The sequence below is a fragment of the Oryctolagus cuniculus genome, chromosome 8, assembly GCF_964237555.1.
Source record: "Oryctolagus cuniculus chromosome 8, mOryCun1.1, whole genome shotgun sequence".
Classification (NCBI taxonomy): domain Eukaryota; kingdom Metazoa; phylum Chordata; class Mammalia; order Lagomorpha; family Leporidae; genus Oryctolagus; species Oryctolagus cuniculus.
The window spans coordinates 8115336-8135979 of NC_091439.1; the positions used below are offsets into that span (position 1 = coordinate 8115336).

At 37.5% G+C, this 20644-nt stretch overlaps 1 pseudogene; it reads left to right on the top strand.

The window, feature by feature from the left end:
- The first annotated feature begins 294 nt into the window (after nt 1–294).
- The window catches only part of LOC103350699 (eukaryotic translation initiation factor 3 subunit L-like), a 125005-nt pseudogene continuing 104655 nt past the window's right edge, over nt 295–20644 (top strand).

A 20644-nucleotide genomic window follows, 5' to 3' on the forward strand; every position in this document is an offset into this window, starting at 1 on the left:
CCCAGCTGTTGAAGCCATCTGGGGAGTGAATTGGTGGATGGAATACCTCTCTCTCTCTCTCTCTCTGCCTCTGCCTCTCTGTAACTCTGCTTTCAAATAAATAACTAATTCTTAAAAAAAAAAAAAAAAAAAGGAATAGCTGTATTAAGCAATTGACAAACTTAAGGCTCCTACCAGAGCATCCCAGGAAAGTGCTATTTATTTGCTGGGAGTATATTTTCAATGCTATACACTTAATTATTTTGAAAATTTATTTGCGTTTGCTCCCCCATGGTATTCGCAAGCACCACAGCCATGTGTCACCCTGCTGATGATTATGAGTCTGAGGCCGTCTATGATCCTTACGCTTACCGGAGCGACTATGACAGGCACACAAGAGATTCAAAACATGACCTGGCTTATGAATGCCAGCAGATCTGTCAGGTGGTCTTTCAAAGTGATAAAATTCTTAATTCAGTGTTTCCACAAAACTGTCTCAGAATTGATAGTCCAGAAGATTATATGAATTCAGGCCAGCCACATCTCTGCAATGTCATGGACCAAAAGAGGTATGAGGTCCAGGACATCTATGAGAACAGCTGGACCAAGCTACTGAAAGATTCCTCAAGAATGCAGCTTGGCTGGAGGCTAAACCATCTCTCCACAGGTTAGCAAAGATGTTGTCTTTCCAATTTTGTGCAGAGAATTATACTGCAGGTACAGATATGCCAAAGTCAGTGGCACAGAGGTTTGAATCCTACTACAACTACTGCAATCTCTTCAACTACTTTCTTAATGCTGATGGTCCTGCTCCCCTTGAACTTCTGAGCCAGTGGCTTTGGGGTGTCTTCTATGGGTTCAGCCACCAGCTCTAGTCATTTAGTCAGTACCAGTGTATGACCTCCAAGAAGTCAGAAGAGGAGATTGACTTTTTTAGTAGTATTATGTTAGTTTTGGGTACTTGACTGGTGCATCCTTACCAGGATGCCAGGTGGGTTTCTGCCAACATCTTCCTCTGCATCCAGAGGAACAAGAGCTTGTTCCAGAGGACGAAATACAAGCACAAGATGATTAACAAGCAGAACTAGCAGATGAACATGCTGCTGGCCACTGCCCTCACCATGTACCCCAGGCAGATCAAGGACAGCATCCACCTCCAGCTGCAGGAGAAAAACTAGCAAGATGTTACACATGCAAGAGAGGTGACCTTCAGCTCTACCAGGAAGTCTTCAGCTACTCTTGCCCCAAATCCCTGTGTTCCATAGTGCCCAGCTATGAAAACATGCACCCTGACTATCACAAAGCACCCTTCCTGAGATGTATTTGAATTAAGGACTGAGATGGTCTAAGTAGATCTCAGTGAAGTATATATGGAGCCACAAGAATTATTCATATTTAACAGGAAAATATCTGCATTAATATCTTTATGCTTAATTCTGATTATTAATTCTACTACATTTGTACTAAATCTAAACCTGTAATTAAAACACTACTGACTTCATGGACATGCATTAAGAACCTAGACTATGGCAGGCCATTCTGAGGCCTCTGGAAAAATAATTCTGAGGCCCAAATTTAAAAGAACTCATAGTGTGGTCATCAGAGTATGTCTTGCAATAAGTGCTTTCTAAGAACGGGTCTTCCCAAATATGAAACACCTATTCACTTTGGATATCTTCATTTAAGAATTTATACTACGAAGTAAATATATACTCTAAAAAAATCTCTGTTTGAAGACATTGCCATCTAATGCCCTAGAATACTAATATGGCAACAATTCAATTAGATATTTAAATTTTAATATACACTAAGTGAAACTCCAGGAAATAAGACCAATATTTATGCATGTAAATGGAAACATTTAATATAAATCTAAATCTTGGTATTCCTACAGCAATTTCAAAGGCCATTAATCAGGCTAATCTCTGTGGATGTTAGAGCTGCATAATGCATTTGTTCAAAATATAATTGATCTTTTATGTATTACATTTATAATAAAAATTATATTCCCAAAAGTGTATCCTATAGACTTTAGGAAATAGAACACATGTTATTCTGTTGCTAAATTTGAAATGTACTGCCCCATTTCAAAATGCATTTAAATAATTAAGATAGCAAATACTTGCTGGAAATCAATCATTGTGGAGAGGAGATTTTCAAACTATAGGAAACATCACCTTATGAAACAGTGAATAATCATATTTGAAAGAAGAAAACAAAAAGAAAGTAAAAATACAAATTAAACCCTTAAGACATAATTTAATTTCTTTTTAAATTTATTTATTTTTCATTTATGCTATTTATTTTAAACAATTTCAATTCATGATACTTTTGCACTAATAATGAGCACTCACATTACTCATTAAACTCCACTTCTATTTTTTTTTTGAGATTTATTTATTTAGTTATTTGAAAATCAGAGTTACAGAGAGAGAGAGAGAGATTGAGAGAGAGTGAGAGAGAGGTTGAGAGAGAGAGAGAGATCTTCCATCCACTGGTTCACTTCCCAAATGGCCTCAACAGCCAGGGCTGGGCCAGACTGAAGCTAGGAGCCAGGAGCTCCCTCTGGGCCTCTCACATGGGTGCAAGATCCCAAGCACATGGGCCATTCTCTGCTGCCTTCCCAGGCCATTAGCAGGGAGCTGGATCAGAAATGGAGGAGCCAAGGTTGGAACCAGCACTCATATGGGATGCTGACATTGGAGGTGGTAGCCTAACCTGCTGGGCCACAGCACCAGGCCCCAATTTCACCACTTCTTAACATTTGCATTTCTCTTCTCTCTCTCTCTCTCCCACTTCTGCCTTCTTTCATAGCTAGCCATAAATTGAAATCTTTGAGTCATTTTAAGACATAATCATGCCTAAAATTTTACACCTAAATATTTGGCAAATATACTAAGAATAAGGATATTTTCCTTAATAAACTTCAACAACATTCATGAGAGTTCTAAATGACATTATTTTCTAATATAAAAATTTCCCTATTCACTCTCTGACCAAATAATGACCTTTATGGCTGCCTTTTCTTTTGACCAAGAATTCAGTCTAAGGGCCAGTCCTGTGGCATAGCGGGTAAAGCCACCACCTGAAGCACCAGCATTCCTTATGGGCACCTGATCAAGTCCCGGCTGTTCCACTTCCGATCCAGCTCTCTGCTGTGGCCTGGGAAAGCAGTAGAAGATGGAACATGTCCTTGGGCCCCTGAACCCACATGGAAGACCTGAAAGAAGCTCCTGGCTCCTGGCTTTGGATCGGCACAGCTACAGCCGTTGCAGCCGTCTGGGGAGTGAACCATCAGATGGAAAATCTCTTCCTCTCTCTCTGCCTTTGCTTTTCTGTAACTCTGCCTTTCAAATAAATAAATAAATCTTTAAAAAAAGAATTCAGTCTAGCATTATTCATTGATTGCATATAGATGTCTTTATCTAGAATAGTATTTGTTATCTTTTTTTCCTCTCATGATACTGATAATTTTAAAGAGTACAGTGTAGATGTTTTTCAGAATTTTTCACATTTAGACCTCCTGTTTATTAGTAAGGGATTCCACCTAAGCATTGGCAGGAGTATACCATACGTGATGCAGAGCTACTGAAATCAACATAGTCAACAACAGGAGCTGAGGACCTAGCACGTGAACCTTGAGTCCTAGGGAATTCAGCAGGTGTACCGTAGAGCCTTCTTCCTTCCTCAGTGAGCTCAGTCTCTGGGAGGCCTTGACCATGAAAAGCTAATTAACAATAAAAGGCCAAAGCAACAGCAGTGATAAATGTGGCTACATCTTCCTGCTTTAAGAAAAGCTGTCTCCAAAAGCAAAGTCACTCCAAAGCCATGCAATTGTACCTACTGTTGCTACCACATGCACACAATATTTTACTCTAGTATAGTTGGTACCTGTGTCAAAGATCAGGAAACAACAAGCTTGCTTCATATCCCTTCTCATTTTTCCTCTAGTTCACTTAAATCATCAGCTTATTTCACCTGTTTCATAAACATTACAGAGTGTATATTGTATAGTAAATTCAGAATGTGTTTCATTCTTCTTCTTTCATTAAGGACTCTACTCCATTCCATTTAAACCGTGAAGGGTCCATATTCCATAATAACAAGAAAAATTGATTTCCCAAGATGGTCTATTTCCTCATTCAGCAATATATATTAAGTAGAAATTATACATTGAGTCTTCCTCCTCTCTCCCCCAAAAAAGATTACAAATGGGAACAGTAATCCCGCCACAATCCCCCACAATCCTGAAGATCATATTATGATGAATGGAAAGGAGGTAATCACAACATATAAATTAAATTGGTTACGTGGTGGTAAAACGCTATGCACACTTTAAAAGAATGATACAGACCGAAAAGATGGTAAATTAAGTTTGTATCATTAGAGAAGGCCTTTCCAGGGACATGGAGTTAAGTAAAAATTGGAAAGACAAGAAACAGCCTTAAAAATGCATAGAAAATGAAATTCATGAGATGGGAAAATTGTTTTTAAGTCTCTAAAAAGGTATGACTTTGTTAAATGCATGAGAGGGCAAAACTTGGTATCATTTTTTCTTTTTTAAAGATTTATTTATTTATTTGAAAGGCAGAGTTACAGAGAGGCAGAGGCAGAGAGAGGGAGAGGTCTTCCATCCACTGGTTCACTCCTCAGACGGCTGCAATGGCCAGAGCTGAACAAATCTGAAGCCAGGAACCAGGAACTTCCTCCAGGTCTCCCACACAGGTTCAAGGGCCCAAGAACTTGGGCCATCTTCTATTGCTTTCCCAAGCTATTGCAGAGAGCTGGATCAGAAGTGAAGCAGCCAACTGGAACCGGTGCCCATGTGGGATACTAGCACTGGTAGGCAGAGCAGGAGAATAATGGAACAAGACAAAGTAAAGGAAACATTTTTAAATACTCTTTATCCAACTTTTAAATGGTGGGAATTTAAAGATCTGATTAGGGTAAGTATTTAATACTCAAATATGGGTATGAGTTTCAGGTGCTATCATTGTACAAGTATGTAGTATTTTGCTGTAATAGGATTTTTGTTTTAGGAAAAAGAATCCCTGTCTTTAGATTTGAGACACGTTTTTAAAAAGAAGATAAAACCAGTCCCTGTTTTTTTTCTTTCTTTGATGATGGAAGATTTTTCAAGTTCTGTGTGTGCTGAGTGGACTGTCCATTAGAATTGCTCATTCTAACTTCACCTTGAGTTCACAGATATAAGACAGATGAACAGCTCAATTCCAAACTTTCCTTCAACAGATGTTTCCAATATAAATTAAATAAGGAGTGGCAGTTGCTCAAACTTGTTGCAAAAATGCACTAGTTGTTTCTTGTCATTCGAATTAAAATGGATTTACTAGAAGAGGGGTGTTGTAAACAAATGCATCCATGCATTCTGGTCACATGGATGGCATTCCTAGTGTGTGCCAAACACAACAGTACCCTGAGATGGAGAGGACAAATAGGTGGAGAAGACAAAAAATGCAACTGGCCCCATTACATTGCATTCACAGTAATGGACAGAGACAGAAAATCACAATCCTGATTATACTACAGAGTGAGAAGTATTAAGAAGAAATCAGCAGACCGGCGCTGAGGCTCACTAGGCTAATCCTCCGCCTGCGGCACCAGCACACTGGGTTCTAGTCCCAGTTGGGGTGCTGGATTCTGTCCCGGTTGCTCCTCTTCCAGGCCAGCTCTCTGCTGTGGCCAGGGAGTGCAGTGGAGGATGGCCCAAGTGCTTGGGCCCTGCACCCCTTGGGAGACCAGGAAAAGCACCTGGCTCCTGGCTTCGGATCAGCGCGGTGCACCACCCGCAGTGCGCCAGCCGCAGCGGCCATTGGAGGGTGAACCAAGGGCAAAAAGGAAGACCTTTCTCTCTGTCTCTCTCTCTCACTGTCCACTCTGCCTGTCAAAAAATAAAAATAAAAAAAAAATAAAATAAAAAGAAAAAAGAAAAAAAGAAGAGATGAGCAGATGGTGCTCTGGGAATTAAAGAGCAGAATTGGGGCACTGGAACTTTGCTAATGGTGGGCAAAGAAGACTAAGAGAAAAAGACATTTGTCATATCTGAGCTGACTTCCTAAGGACCAGTGAGTAGGAGAAGAAAGACCTTCAATGATGGAACCTCATAGCACAGAGAAAAAAGGGTATGTGTATATATATTTATATGTTTCTTAATTATATGGGTTATACCTACCATTCTGACTCTCCAGAGGTTGAAAATAGGTAAAGTCATAGTTTATACAAAATGAAGAATTTAAATATCATCTCCTGAATCATAAATATTGATTGAATGATCCAGAATCTGGATCAGAAATGTAACCTGATTTGATTTGGACTTCAGAATAATGAAGAATTGGTGATGGCTTTGATGGCAATGAATGTGGTGTTCTGCACAGGTCTTGGTGCTTTACTTAGTGTTGTAGGGATGAGGGGGAAAAGTTCAGGAGTTCCCCGTGCCCACCACCTTGTTTTGAGGGTTCTGAAGCCATCAGGCATCAAGGAGGAGACAGAAAAATTCGTGGGAAGAAATAGATGAAGAGTAGCTTCTCTTTTTCTACCTCTTTCCTGTCTCTCCAATTAAGCCAAACAATTACAGAATTTATCTTCTCCTTGTTAGTGTGGACACAGTGACCTGCATTTTATTCCTGTTATTGCCAAACAGGAATCAGGAGAAGACATGTGAAACGCTGAGCAGTGTTGCTTAGGAGGGTGGTGGTTTTCTAAGTTGTGCTATTCAAAGGTGCACTGAGCACCAAGGAATTAGGCTCATTTTTCTTCTCTATGAACAAGGCATGTCATTATGAAAGCCTAGGAAGAGATGTCAAAGAGTCATAATTTACCCCTCGTTTGTCACATACGGAGAGTTACAAAGAGCCCTTCTGTAGCTGAATAAAGTGTAAAATGAAATCCCAAGAACAGATTGAAAATTACAGACGACTCGTAATCAAAAAAAGAAATCAGACAGTGAATAGAGCTGCACACTCTGAAAATGCTGGATCACATCTGCAGCCCTTCAAGAGCCACCTGCCAGCCTCTGGGCTCCTCCATAAGGGCCAGGAGAGGGAGGAGACAGCCTGCATGGGAGCTGAGTGGAAGAGAACAGTGGAAACCACACGCAGTGCTGCAGGCTCACAGAACAGAGGCAGAAATAGAGCAGACTCTGACCTCTACACATGGCTTTGACCAGTGAGTGTTCTTTCCACGGGAGGAAAGCAGATGGGATGGAAATGGACTTGGTGTAGGATCCAGAACCAATGCTTCTCTTATCTGCTTATAACAGCTCCCTATTCCTTCTGATTTTACCTTAGTTTTACGTCCCATTCCAGGTAGCTGTTAAGGAACAATGTCAAAGCAAAGTTGTTTGCAGAACTGAGGGCATTAAGGTTTAATCAATTTTTTTCTTAAGGTGGTGCTACTGGCATTTCTCCTTACTGGCTTAAATATTATCCACCAGATTTTTCACTGGGATGACTCAGGAAAATAACACTGGAATTAATTTTTGCTTTTTAAATAGTTGAGATTGATCAGACTTCCCTTGAGGTTCTTATGATGAGCCACAGTATAGTATATAATAAACATATTTAAATTTAACATAAACAATCTTCAAATTTAATAAAAGTTCTATTTTATGAGACTATATCTCATTTCCCACACAGATCATCCTTGTTAGGGAAAAGGAAATAGACTCTCAGGTATCAGTTTGGGTGATGAAGCCATGCAAATGACTTATTTAATGTCCTAGTCTGTGGCAGGTCCATATATCAGAGCCAGAGGAATTTCATTCTTAGGTGTGTTACACTAAACTTCACAGTTTTCTGAAAGGTTCTTCTGTCCACAAAACATATTGCAAGATGTCGGAATGCATAAATACCAAAGGAAGACGTGCATGCTCTTCACCCATTCTGTTGTTATCAAGTGGCAAAAATGTCTTTCAGCAGACCAATTCTAAGGCTGTTGCCCATAGAAAGTCATTTCTGAGTGGTGTGCATCCACTGATGAGAAACTGGGATTTTGAGGCTTCATGTTCTCTGTGAAAATATCAGCTTTTCTTCAAAACAGATATGCTTAAAGATGGAGGAACATTTTAGCATTCATTTTTAAATAGCTGCTTACTATTAAAAAGCTAATTAGAGGAAAAACTCCATAACCCTTTTGCAATTAAGGCTAGGAGATGGAATATCTCTACGAAAAGCTCAATTTGGAAAGAAGAAAAAAATGAGCATACTACTAATTCAATTAAAGGGGATATCATTAGGTTCTTAGAATTGTATCTACAAATCACATTGAATCTGTTAAAAACTAATTAAAGATGAAAATTAAAACATGAAAAATTAAAAAATAGAAGTAATAGTATAATTGGAAAAGCTAGGGTAATAATTTTATGATTCTGAAGAAAATTGATACCACATATTCATATTCTCTCACTTTTAATTTTAACTTTAGATCATACAGGTGACTATTTTTAGTTTTTGCATGGAATGTGTTAAATAACTATCTCTAAAAGGATAAATGCAAAGACATTTTCAAATCAAATACTGATATTCCAGCTTCATCAGCGCACAGTCATGAGAGGAATCCTTTCCAATTAAGACATTCATCCTTCTAGCCACTCTATGTGGGTTCAGTACCTCCTAGGAAGGGACACACATCAAAAGACTGTGATTATACTGAAATAAGTCCTACCATTCAATACGGGCTATGAGAGCACAGTTGCTATGGTAACCACTTCCTTACAGATCTCCTGTACATACTGAATTCATAGGTTTTTTTTTTTTCCCATTGCAATTGGTGTATCACCCATGTGTCTCTTTTTAATAGCATGGTTAGACTCTTGGTGATACTGAGAAAGGACATTTCACTATTTGCAAGTAATTTTGAAGGTCCTTGATTTTCCATAATTTTATCACTTCACTGATACATGAATTTAATTTGTAGCCACTGTGAGACCAATTAACAAAAGGCGATCAAATAAAAGTGAATTTATCAGGAAGCATAAAACAATTCAATGAACTTTACTATTTTCTGCTATTGGTTATGTGAACAACAGTTCTTGCTTAACGATCATTTACATGTTGTCTCATATTAGGAAATGGCCTTAGGGAGAACGCTAAGGGAGACTGAACAACTTGTTCCACCAATTTATGAAGAACAAATCCATTTGTGTAATGGTCATTATTCCATAGTGTAGAATTTAGAGTTAATGAGGAAAATGTTAAATTTGTTATTGCTGCTAATTCATCCAATTGCATTCAAGGAATTTTTACTGTGTGTTCAGCATTGCCTGCAAATAAGGCAATAACCAAAAACCAAAACCTGAAGTCATTGAACTTACATTCCAGTTGGGGACATGAGCAGTGGGAACGAGTACCATCTTCTTCCTGCAAGTTCTTGTAATAGTAGGAAGATTAGAGACTTTGGAATTAACCAAACCTTCTATGAATGCTTCTTCCACCAATTAATTGTGTGATTCTGAGAGTTAATGTGCCTTTCTTTTCATTTGCAAGACAAGCATGCATCTCATATCCAAATGCCTGGGTTTGAGTTCTATTTATATTCAATTTCAGCTACCTGCTAATGCAAGTGCTGGAAGGCAGAAATAATTATCAAAGTATTTGGGTCCCTCCCATCTAAGTAGAAGACTTGCGTGGAGTTCCACTCTTTTGGCTTCAGCTTGGCCCAGCCCTGTCTGTTGCAGACATTTGGAGAGAAGCCAGTGAAGCAGTAGATGGAAGAATTCAGTCTATCTCTTCACTTTTCAAATAAAATAATAATTGAAAAAAAAACTTTAAGTCAGTTATGAATTCATGTACATTTATTGAGAGGATAGTGCCAGATAAGATACAAATTGAAGAACGTAATAATATCCAAATGAGTGTTTCAGAAGTCTGATTCTTCCTATACAAATAAATACTGGGTAGTGAACAGTTTCTATCTCTACCTCAGGATTTAGAACCTCAGATGAACAGATGAAATGTTCAGATGAACAGGAAAAAGGAATGATTACTCAGTAAGAGGTACTTGCAACTTACATTGGAAAGAAGAAATTCCCAGTATCAGCATTGCATTCACATCTGGATTAGCTGGAGGAATCCTGAGGTTTTCAGTTACAGAAAGAACTATACAATAGCATGCAGTACAATAAGATCAGCTGGAATATCATCAGAGTATGTGTGTATTTATAAAGTGTGTAGAACAGAACTGACAATGTACATTCAACAGATGTTCATTATCACAAGAAATGTGCTAAATGTTCTATGCTCTGGATTTTTACCATGCTCCTGTGATATAATTCATAAAAGAAAGGCTTAAGCTCAGACATAGTAAATTAAATGTTTAAGACTATAGTAAGGTCAGACAGAAAAGTTTAATTATTGTTCTACAAAAGTCATGAGGAATGATACACTGTGAGAAGAAAGTCTCAGTGATTATTTAAGTCTTACAGATTAACAAAAATACTATTGCAAAATGATTCTTAGAGTGAACTGTAGTGAAGTGTACTTGAAGATCATAGAATGCCATGGATATATAGGGGAGGCCCTAGGGAAGGCTGAGCGAAGGCAGTTACTTCAACCATAGTAAGACCACACAGTAGACCACGTTAAAGGTGTTCATCACTGTCCACTGTTTAATTTGGCTACATACATAATCATGCCTAAGCCCATTCTGTCCAATTAATGGTGTTTATTTAATGTCATTAATAAATCTTCAGTTACTTATCCTTTGAAATAATGTTGGAATGAGATTCACAGTGGGTTCAAATGACCATACTAATCGGAGTCCTAATAAAGCTTAATAGGCAGAATAAAAAAGTAATGCTGGCCGGCGCCGCAGCTCACTAGGCTAATCATCAGACTGCGGCGCCAGCACTCCAGGTTCTAGTCCCGGTTGGGGCGTCGGATTCTGTCCCAGTTGCTCCTCTTCCAGTCCAGCTCTCTGCTGTGGCCCAGGAAGGCAGTAGAGAATGGCCCAAGTACTTGGGCCCTGCACCCGCATGGGAGACCAGGAGGAAGCACCTGGCTCCTGGCTTCAGATCTGCACAGCGCGCCGGCCATAGCGGCCATTTGGAGGGTGAACCAACGGAAAAGGAAGACCTTTCTCTCTGTCTCTCTCACTGTCTAACTCTGCCTGTCAAAAGAAAAAAAAAGAAAGTAATGCTTATTATCTCATAAGTACAATGTTTCACACCATAAACTCAGTTAATGGAATATAGCAGGTTGATAAAAAACAAAACACACATGGACAACTTATAATACATATAAGAAATATTAAATGAAATTATACATGATTAGAACACTCAGCAAACTAGCAACAGATGGAAACTTTTTAACTTGATGGACCAATTTTGGAAAAACACTACAACCAACATAAATAATGTTGAAAGACCAAGTGATTTCCCCAGAAGATCAGAAATAAGATAGGGATGTCATCTCTTGCCACATCCACTCAGCATTGCATTAGTCAGGGCATGTCTGACAAGCATAAAATAAAAGAAAGAAGGAAAAGGAAAAAGACATAAGTAAGAGATACTCCTAAAGAAATGGTTAAAACTATGTTTATTTGAACATGGTATAATCATATATGAAACACTGTAAGGAAACCACTAACATACTAATAAAAACTATTGTTTTACTAAAAGACTATTAAATGAATTCAACAGATACATGGGATAGAAGATCAATGCACAATGCCATTTGTATTTTTTACATTTGCCGTAACTAAAAAATTAAATTATGAAAATGCATTTATACTACTGTCAAAATAATAAAAATCTTGGAAATAAATTTAACAAAAGAATTGCTCAATGAAAGAATTATAAAGCATTTAGAAAAAAAATCAGTACTTACATAACTGGAAAGACACCTCATGTTCGTGAATTGGGAGACTAATACTAACTATTACTAAGACAGCAATTGCTAAGGTAGCAAACACTCTCACCCTTCCTACTCGTTCCTCTCTTAATTCCAGCACTTTTGACAATTATCTTATTTCAATTTACTTTATACTGAAAAGATTTATCCTACACTAATTAAAGAGTTCAACAAACAGTGAGAAGAAAAGAGCACTGTTCCTAAACAGAAGAGACAAGGGCTACGAACAATCATTGAATCTCAAAATGTCAATTTCTCTCCTATACATTACACATTTGGTACTCTATTAGTTACTCTAGATCAGGGAAAACATAGTATTTGTCTTTTTGGTACTGGATTATTTTACTAAGTATAATGGTTTTCACTTCCATCATTTTGTTGCAAAAGACATAAGCTCATTCTTTTTTATGGCTGAGTAGTATTCCATATTGTATACTTACAATAATTTCTTCATCCAGTCATCAGTTGATGGACATCTGGGTAATTCCACATCTTAGCTATCATGAATTGAGGGACAATAAACACGGAGTAGAGATAACTTTTTCATATGCTGCTTTCATTTCCCTTGAGTAAATTCCAAGGAGTGGGGCTGCTGGGTCATATGTATAACTATTTTGAGCCTTCTGAGGGATCTTCATTTTGTGTCCCACAATCACTGTACTAGTATACAACCCCACCTATAGTGGATTAGGGTACCTTTTCCTCCACATCCTTGCCAGCATTTATTCTTTGTTAATTTCTGTATGAAAGTCATAAAAACCTCATTGTGGTTTTTATTTGCATTTCCCTGACTGCTAATGATCCTGAGCATTTTTTCATGTGTCATCTAGCCATTTAAATTCCCCTCTTTGATAAATGCCTGCTCAACTCCTTTGCCCGCTTCTTAACTGGATTCTTTGTTTTGTTGTTGTTGAGTATCTTGAGCTCCTTATAGATTCTGGATATTAATCCTTTATCAGTTGCATAGTTTGCAATTATTTTCTCTGATTCTCTCATTTTCATCTTTACTTTGCTGAGTGTTTCCTTCACAGTGCAGAAAAGCTTCTTAGCTTGATGTAATCCCATGTGTCCATTTTTGCTTTGCTTGTCCTTCTGGGTTTTTTTCCATGAAGTCTTTGTCTATGCCAATGTCTTGCAGAGTTTCTCCAATGTGCTCTTATAGTAATTTGATGATGTCAGGTCATAGATTTATATCCTTGATCCATTTTGAGCTGATTTTTGTATGATGTTTAAGTTAGGCTGCTTTGAGTATAACTGCCCTATAGTATGTCTTGAAATCTGCTATTGTAGTGCCTCTGGCTTTATTTTTGTTGTCTAGGATTACTTTAGTCATTCAGGTTATCTTGTGTTTCCATATGACTTTTAGTGTCATTTTTTTCCTAGACATAAGAAGAATTTCATCAGTATTTTGATTGGGATCATATTGAATCTGTAAATTTATTTAGGTATTATAGATATTTAATGATATTAATTATTCCAATCCACAACCATGGAAGATTTTTCCATTTTTTCTATGTGTTCTTGTATCTTTCTTTAATGCATGTAATTTTCATCATAGAGATCTTTCAACTCCTTGGTCAAATGTATTCCAAGGTATTTAATTTTTACTGTAGCAATTCTGAATAAGGTTGATCTTAGAAGTTCTTTCTCAGTCATGCCATCATCTATATATTCAGAGGCTGTTGTTTTTTCTGTTTTGATTTTATATCCACAAACTTTACCAGTCTTTTATGAGTTACAATAATCTGTTAGTAGAGTTTTTAGTTCCCTTATATCTAGAATGTCATCTGCAAATAGGGATAATTTGACTTCCTCCTTTCCAGTTGGTACCCCTTTGATTTCTTTTTCTTTCCTAGTAGCTCTGACTACAACTTCCAGAACTATATTGAGCAGCATTGGGTAAGTGGGCATCCTTTGTGTACCTGTGTGGGTGCAATCTGTTGAAATCTTTACTTAGTATATAATAGGTTGATCTTCTGTATATAAAGATAATCAAAAATCAATCTTAATGAAGAATGGGATGGGAGAGGAAGTAGGAGATGGGATGGCCTACATGTGGGAGGGTGGTTATGGGAAGAAAAGCTGCTATAACCCAAAGTTGTACTTTCGAAATTTATATTTATTAAATAAAAATTTAAAAAAAGAAAGAAATAAAACTGTTCCTAAATATAAGAGACAAAGGCTGTAAACAATTATTAAATCTCAAAATGTCCATTTCATCCCAGTACATTACATTTAGGTGCTGTATAAGTCACTTCACGATGATCTTTTGGATGTGCTGTTGGATTCAATTAGCTAGTATCTTATTAAGGATTTTGGCATCTATACTCATCAGAGATATTGGTCTATAGTTCTCTATCTCTACTGTATCTTTTTCTGGGTTGTGGATTTAGGCAACGCTAGCCTCATAGAAGGAGTTTGAGAGGACTCCTTCCTTTCCACTGTTCTGAATAGCTTTAGAAGAATTGGAATTAGTTATCCTCTAGAAGTCTGATAAAATTCAGCACTGAGGTCACCCAATCCTGTGTTCCTCTTTGTTAGGAACATCTTTATTATTGATTCAATATCCATCTTGGTTATTGATGTATTTAAGTTTTGTATTCCTTTGTGACTCAATTTTGGTAGATTTTATGTGTCCTGGAATTTATCTGTTTCTTCTAGATTTTCCAGTTTGTTGGCATCTAGTTCTTTGTGGTAATTACTGATGATTCCTTTTATTTCTGTAGTATCTGTTGTTACATTTCCTTGTTCATCTCTGATTTTATTAATTTGAGGCTTCTCTTTCCTTTTTTGGTTAGTTGGTCCAATGATGTATCAATTTTTTTTAATTGCTCTTCATTTCACTGATTTTTTTTGTTTTAGTTTTGTTTATTTCTTCTCTAATTTAAATTGTTTCTTTCCTCTTCCTACTAACTTTGGGTTTGATTTGTTGTTTTACTAGTGCCTTGAGATGCACTAATAGCTCATTTATTTGATGCCTTCATTGGTTCTTGATGTAGGCACCAATTGCTATAAACCTCCCTCTTAACAGTGATTTTGCTATATCCTATCAGTTTTGATATATGCATTGTCATCTTTATTCATTTCCAGAAATTTTGTGATTTCCCTTTGGATTTCATTGATGACCCACTGCTCTTTCAGGGGCATGCTGTTCAGTCTCCATGTGTCTGCATATTTTCTAGATACTTGAGTTGTTAATTTCCAGATTTATTCCATTGTGGTAAGACAGAATTTCTGGTATGATTTCATATTTTTTTAAATTTCCTGAGACTTATTTTATGGCCTAGCTTATGGTGTATCTTAGAGAAAGTTCCACACACTGATGAAAAGAATGTCTATTCTGCAACTGGGGGATAAAAGGTTCTGTAGATCAGTTAGGGCTATTTACTCTCTTGTTGCTTTGTTGATTTTCTGTCTAGCTCATGTAGGGTGTCAAAGTCCCCATTACTGTTGTTTTGATGTCAATGTCTCCCTTTAGATCCATTAACATTTGTTTTAATAGCCAGTTGCCTTGGTATTAGTTGTAGTCAGGGGCTGGCACTATGGCATTGTGGATAAAGCTGCTGCCTGCAGTGCTGACATCCCATATGGGTGCCAATTCAAGTCTCAGCTGCTCCACTTCCAATCCAGCTCTGTGCTATGGCCTGGAAATCAGTAGAAGATGGCCCAAGTGCTTGGGCCCCTGCACCTGCATGGGAGACCCAGAAGATCCTCACTCCTGGTTTCAGATTGGTGCAGCTTTGGCCATTGCAGCCATCTAAGGAAGTGAGCCAATGGATAGAACACCTGTCTCTCTCTCTCTCTCTCTTTCTGTCTCTCCCTTTCAAATAAATAAATAAATCTTTAAAATAAATTTATTATAGTCACATATTTCTGTTGAATTGGTCCCTTAATCATTACACAGTGCCTTTCTTTGTCTCTCTTAACTATTTTTGTATTAAAGTCTATTTTGTTTGAAGTTAGGATGGTTATACCTGCTTGTTTTTGTCTCATGTTAGTATGGAATAGCTTTTTCTATCCTTTCACTTTCAGTCTTCATACACTGAAGACTGATGAGCTGTGTTTCTTGTTGGCATCAAATAGATGGATTTTTGGTGTTCTGTATAAATTTTGTGGGGTTTTTTTGGCTTGTAAACAACATAATTTTTTATAAAAATTTTATTTAAGTTTCTTAAATTTTGCAGGTCGGTGCTGTGGCAGTGGTAAAAGCAGCCACCTGTAGTGCTGGCATCTCATATGGACACCAGTTTATGTCCTGGCTGCTCTACTTCTGATCTAACACTCTGTACAGCCTGGGAAAGCAGTGGAAGATGGCCCAAGTCCTTGGGCACCATACCTGTGTGGGAGACCGAGAAGAATCTCCTGGCTTCTAGCTTCTGATCAGTCCGGCTTTGGCCATTGTGGCCATTTAGGGACTGACTGAACCAGTGAATGAAAGATCTCTCTCTCTTTTCTCTGCTTCTGCCTCTCTGTAATTCTTTCTCTCCAATAAATAAATAAATCTTTAAAAAACCAAATTATACAAGTTCCATATATTTCATATGTACAGATTTAAGAACATGGTGATAGTTCCCATCCTACCCTCCCACCTGCCTATGCTCCAACCTTTCTCTCTCCTATTCCCACTTTTAATTTTTACAAAGATCTATTTTAAGTTTACTTGTTGATTATAAGGTTAATACTACACTAAGTAAACAATTCAACAAATTGTATGAAGAGGAAACACTGTTCCTCAACAGAAGAGACAAGGGCTATGAACAGTCATTGCATCTCAAAATTTCCATTTCACTCCAAAACATTACATTTTACATACTTTATTCGTTACCCCAGATCATAGAAAACATATCATATCTGTCTTTAGAGACTGGCTTATTTAACTACATATAATGGTTTCACTTTTTTATACAAGTGAGTATTATGAAGGATCTTGTTTTTAATCCATTCAGTTATTCTGTATCTTTTAATTGGAGAATAAGAAACAGAAATTGAAAGAATTTTTCTCCACTCACCCAGTCTTACAAATGATGCTTAAGGATGTGCTACACACAGAAACAGACTGATAGTCATCATTATCAAAGAATGTGTAGGCAGAAAACCTTCCTTCCTGTAAATATACAAGAGAAGTCCAAAGCAAATAATAGGAATATAAATGGAAAAATGACAGGGCCAAGTCTTCACTTACTTATCAATAGTAACCTTGAATGGAAATTACATAGTTATTTTAATTATTCAGATAAGAATTCTGTGACTCAGGATATAAGGGCACATGAAGAATAGGTAGCAGAAAAAGTAAGTATACAAGGCTCCACTTTTGATTTTAATTTAAATAACTGCTTTGTGGAGACATGATTCAGTAAAAAATTTAAAATATTCACTCCAAAACTCAAAAACAAATTGCGAAGCTGGCTGATATTCATTCTACAGTGTGAGGCAGCTTTACTTTGAGTAAAAGATGATACTAAGAAATTTTTTTTATTTCACCAATGGCATGTTTTGTTAACTAGAATCTATTTTTTTGCTTTTAAGGATTTAATCAATTGTTTATTTGAAAGGTACAGTGGCACAAAGGGAGAGATGCAGAGAGACAGAGATAGAGATATCTTCTATCCACTGGCTCACTCTCCAAATGGCTGCAACAGTCACTGGATAGGCCAGGCTAAAGTTAAGAACAACGGAACTTGAATACCTGGGCTATCATCTGCAGCCTTTCTGGGGACATTAGCAGGAAGCTGGATGGGAAGTGGAGTAGCCAGGACAACAACCAGCACTCTGGCTTGGGATTTGGGTGTCCCAGATAGCCAACCAACCTGCTGTACAGTGCCCGCTGATGGTGTTCCAGTTTATATCAAAGATGTTAAGAAATTCATGTAGAAGTGCTCCAAATTTTAGTGTTGCAATATGAAAGCATTATTGCTGAGAACAGACTTGTTTCCTTCTCCAATCATGGGAAACATACTTAACTTCTGAGATATTTTGCTTCAAATTCCAGAACTTTCTCTTATTAGCTATGTGACTTTGGACTAAGTATTTCATATATTCTACTTCCTTATTGGAATTAATACTAGGTTCTGATTTTTTTTTGGTTTTTGCTTTTCAGTGTCATATATATAAAGGGTTCTTATTAAGGACACATTCCTTCCTTCTTTTCTTATTTCATTTAAAATATAAATATTTCTGGGAAGCATGGAACATTAACAAAATTTTAATAAGGTACTGAATTTTCACCTATTTTTCTCAAGAATGGAGGATACCATCTTAATCGGTTTTATGTTGTTATACCAAAACACTTGTGAATGAATACTTCATGAAGAAGAGCTCCATTTTGTTCTGGAGTTTTGAACATTCAAGAACATGGCATGGCATCTGCTCAGCTCTTGTGACGGCCTCATGGTGGATGACATCCCACAGGTGGACAACTGTAGAGAGAGAGGTCATTTGGCAAAACAGGAAGCAAGAGGAGGAGCTAGATTTGCTCTTTCTGTAACAATCTGCTCTTGTGGAAACTTCCCATCCCCCCATGATGCTCCCACGATGTAATGACTTTCCACTGGGCCCATCCTTTAAGCTTCTACCGTTGGATATTTCCATACTGAAGACCAAGTTTCCAGCTCATGAGCCCTTTGGTTAGCAGCTGCTGAGAGTAAAAGGAGAGAGGGAAAGAGGGTGATAATAAAAAAGATGAAGAGTTATGGAAACATGGAGAGTGGGTAGACTTAAAAATATCTCAATTGAGATTGCAATGTAAAATATCTTCCTTGAATTTCAAGGGAAAAGAGAAGATAAAGTCCCACCTATTAATTTTGTCCGTCTACCTCCTAACTAGCCTCTGATACACTGAATTAATAATAACTGACCCCCCAAAATTCAAGCAATCTCCATGTCAAACCACAAAATTGTAGACAGAAGATCTTTTGTAACAGTAGGAAATAAACTGCAAATAAATTTCAAAGGGTCAGGTTGTCAAGATTGCTGAAAGACAGCTGTACAGTAGTTTTCCTTCATAAAGAGTTAAATTTGAAAACTTTACTTGTATTGATCAAATATTAGATTCCAACTATTATGAAATTTTCAGTCTCAATTTCAGCATTGCAAGTGAAACAATTCAATACTTTGATTCACTGATGATAATAAAATTCTAAAATATTCTTAATTTCAGATAAGAATTAATGAATTTTCTACAAGTATTCTACACTGCTCTTTTTTCCCCTTGAATTGTGTGTGTGTGTTTGTTTGCATGGTAAGCATACAGAACTAAAAATTTCCATTTTTACCAATTTTAGTTGACTACTCATTGCATTAAGTACATTCACAACGTGTATAACTATCACTGCTCTCCACTTCTGCAACTTTTTCTTCATCCCAAACACAAACTCTGTACATACTAAACAATAACTTTTCAATGTCTCCCCCTCCAATCTCTGGTAATATCCAATACTCTATCTGTCTCTATGAATTTGCATATTATAGTTCCTATTATAAATGGAATCATACCATATGTCCTTTTGTGTTTGGCTTATTTTACTTAGCACAATGTTTCCCAAGGTTCATATATAGTACATATATATGAATATATATAATTTCAGTACATATAATTTTAGTACATATATATATATATATTCCATCTCATGTATGCATCACATTTGTTAATCCATTCATCTCTTAATGGGGACTTCATTTGTTTGTCCTGCTTTGCTCCATCTTTTTATTTTAAATTTATTTTATTTATTTGAAAGGCAGAGTTACAGTATGAGAGAGAGGAAGAGACAGAGAGAAAGGGGTCTTCCATTCCCTGGTTCCCATCCCAAATATCCCCAACAACTGGGGCTGGGCAAGTCCAAAGGCCCAAGTCAGGAGCTTCTTGGGATCTCCCACTGCTGCTTTCCCAAGCCATCATCAAGGAGCTGGTTCTGAAGTGGAGCATCCTGGTCTTGAACTGGTGCCCATATGGGATGCAGGCATTGCAGGCAGCAGGTTAACAGCCCTCGCTTTACTCCATCTTAAGCAAGATACATTTATCAAGACAACTGAATCAATAGTAAAGACATAGCAACTGCATTTCTTCCCACAACATCTTTTTTTTTTTTTATTTTGTTTTTAACTTTTATTTAATGAATATAAATTTCCAAAGTACAGCTTATGGATTACAATGGCTTCCCCCACATAACGTCCCTCCAACCCGCAACCCTCCCCTTATCCACTCCCTCTCCCCTTCCATTCACATCAAGATTCATTTTCGATTATCTTTATATACAGAAGATCAGTTTAGCATACATTAAGTAAAGATTTCAACAGTTTGCTCCCACACAGAAACATAAAGTGAAAAATACTGTTTGAGTACTAGTTATAGCATTAAATCTCAATCTACAGCACACTAAGGACAAAGATCCTACATGAGGAGTAAGTGCACAGTGACTCCTGTTGTTGACTTAACAAATTGACACTCTTGTTTATGGCCTCAGTAATCACCCTAGGCTCTTGTCATGAGCTGCCAAGGCTATGGAAGCCCCCTGAGTTCACTGACTGATCATATTTAGACAAGGCCATGGTCAAAGTGGAAGTTCTCTCCTCCCTTCAGAGAAAGGTACCTCCTTCTTTGATGACCCATTCTTTCCACTGGGATCTCACTCATGGAGATCTTTCATTTAGGTTCCCCCCCCGCCCCCGAGTGTCTTGGCTTTCCATGCCTGAAATACTCTCATGGGCATTTCAGCCGGATCCGCATGCCTTAAGGGCTGATTATGAGGCCAGAGTGCTGTTTAGGACATCTGCCATTCTATGGGTCTGCTTTGTATCTCACTTCC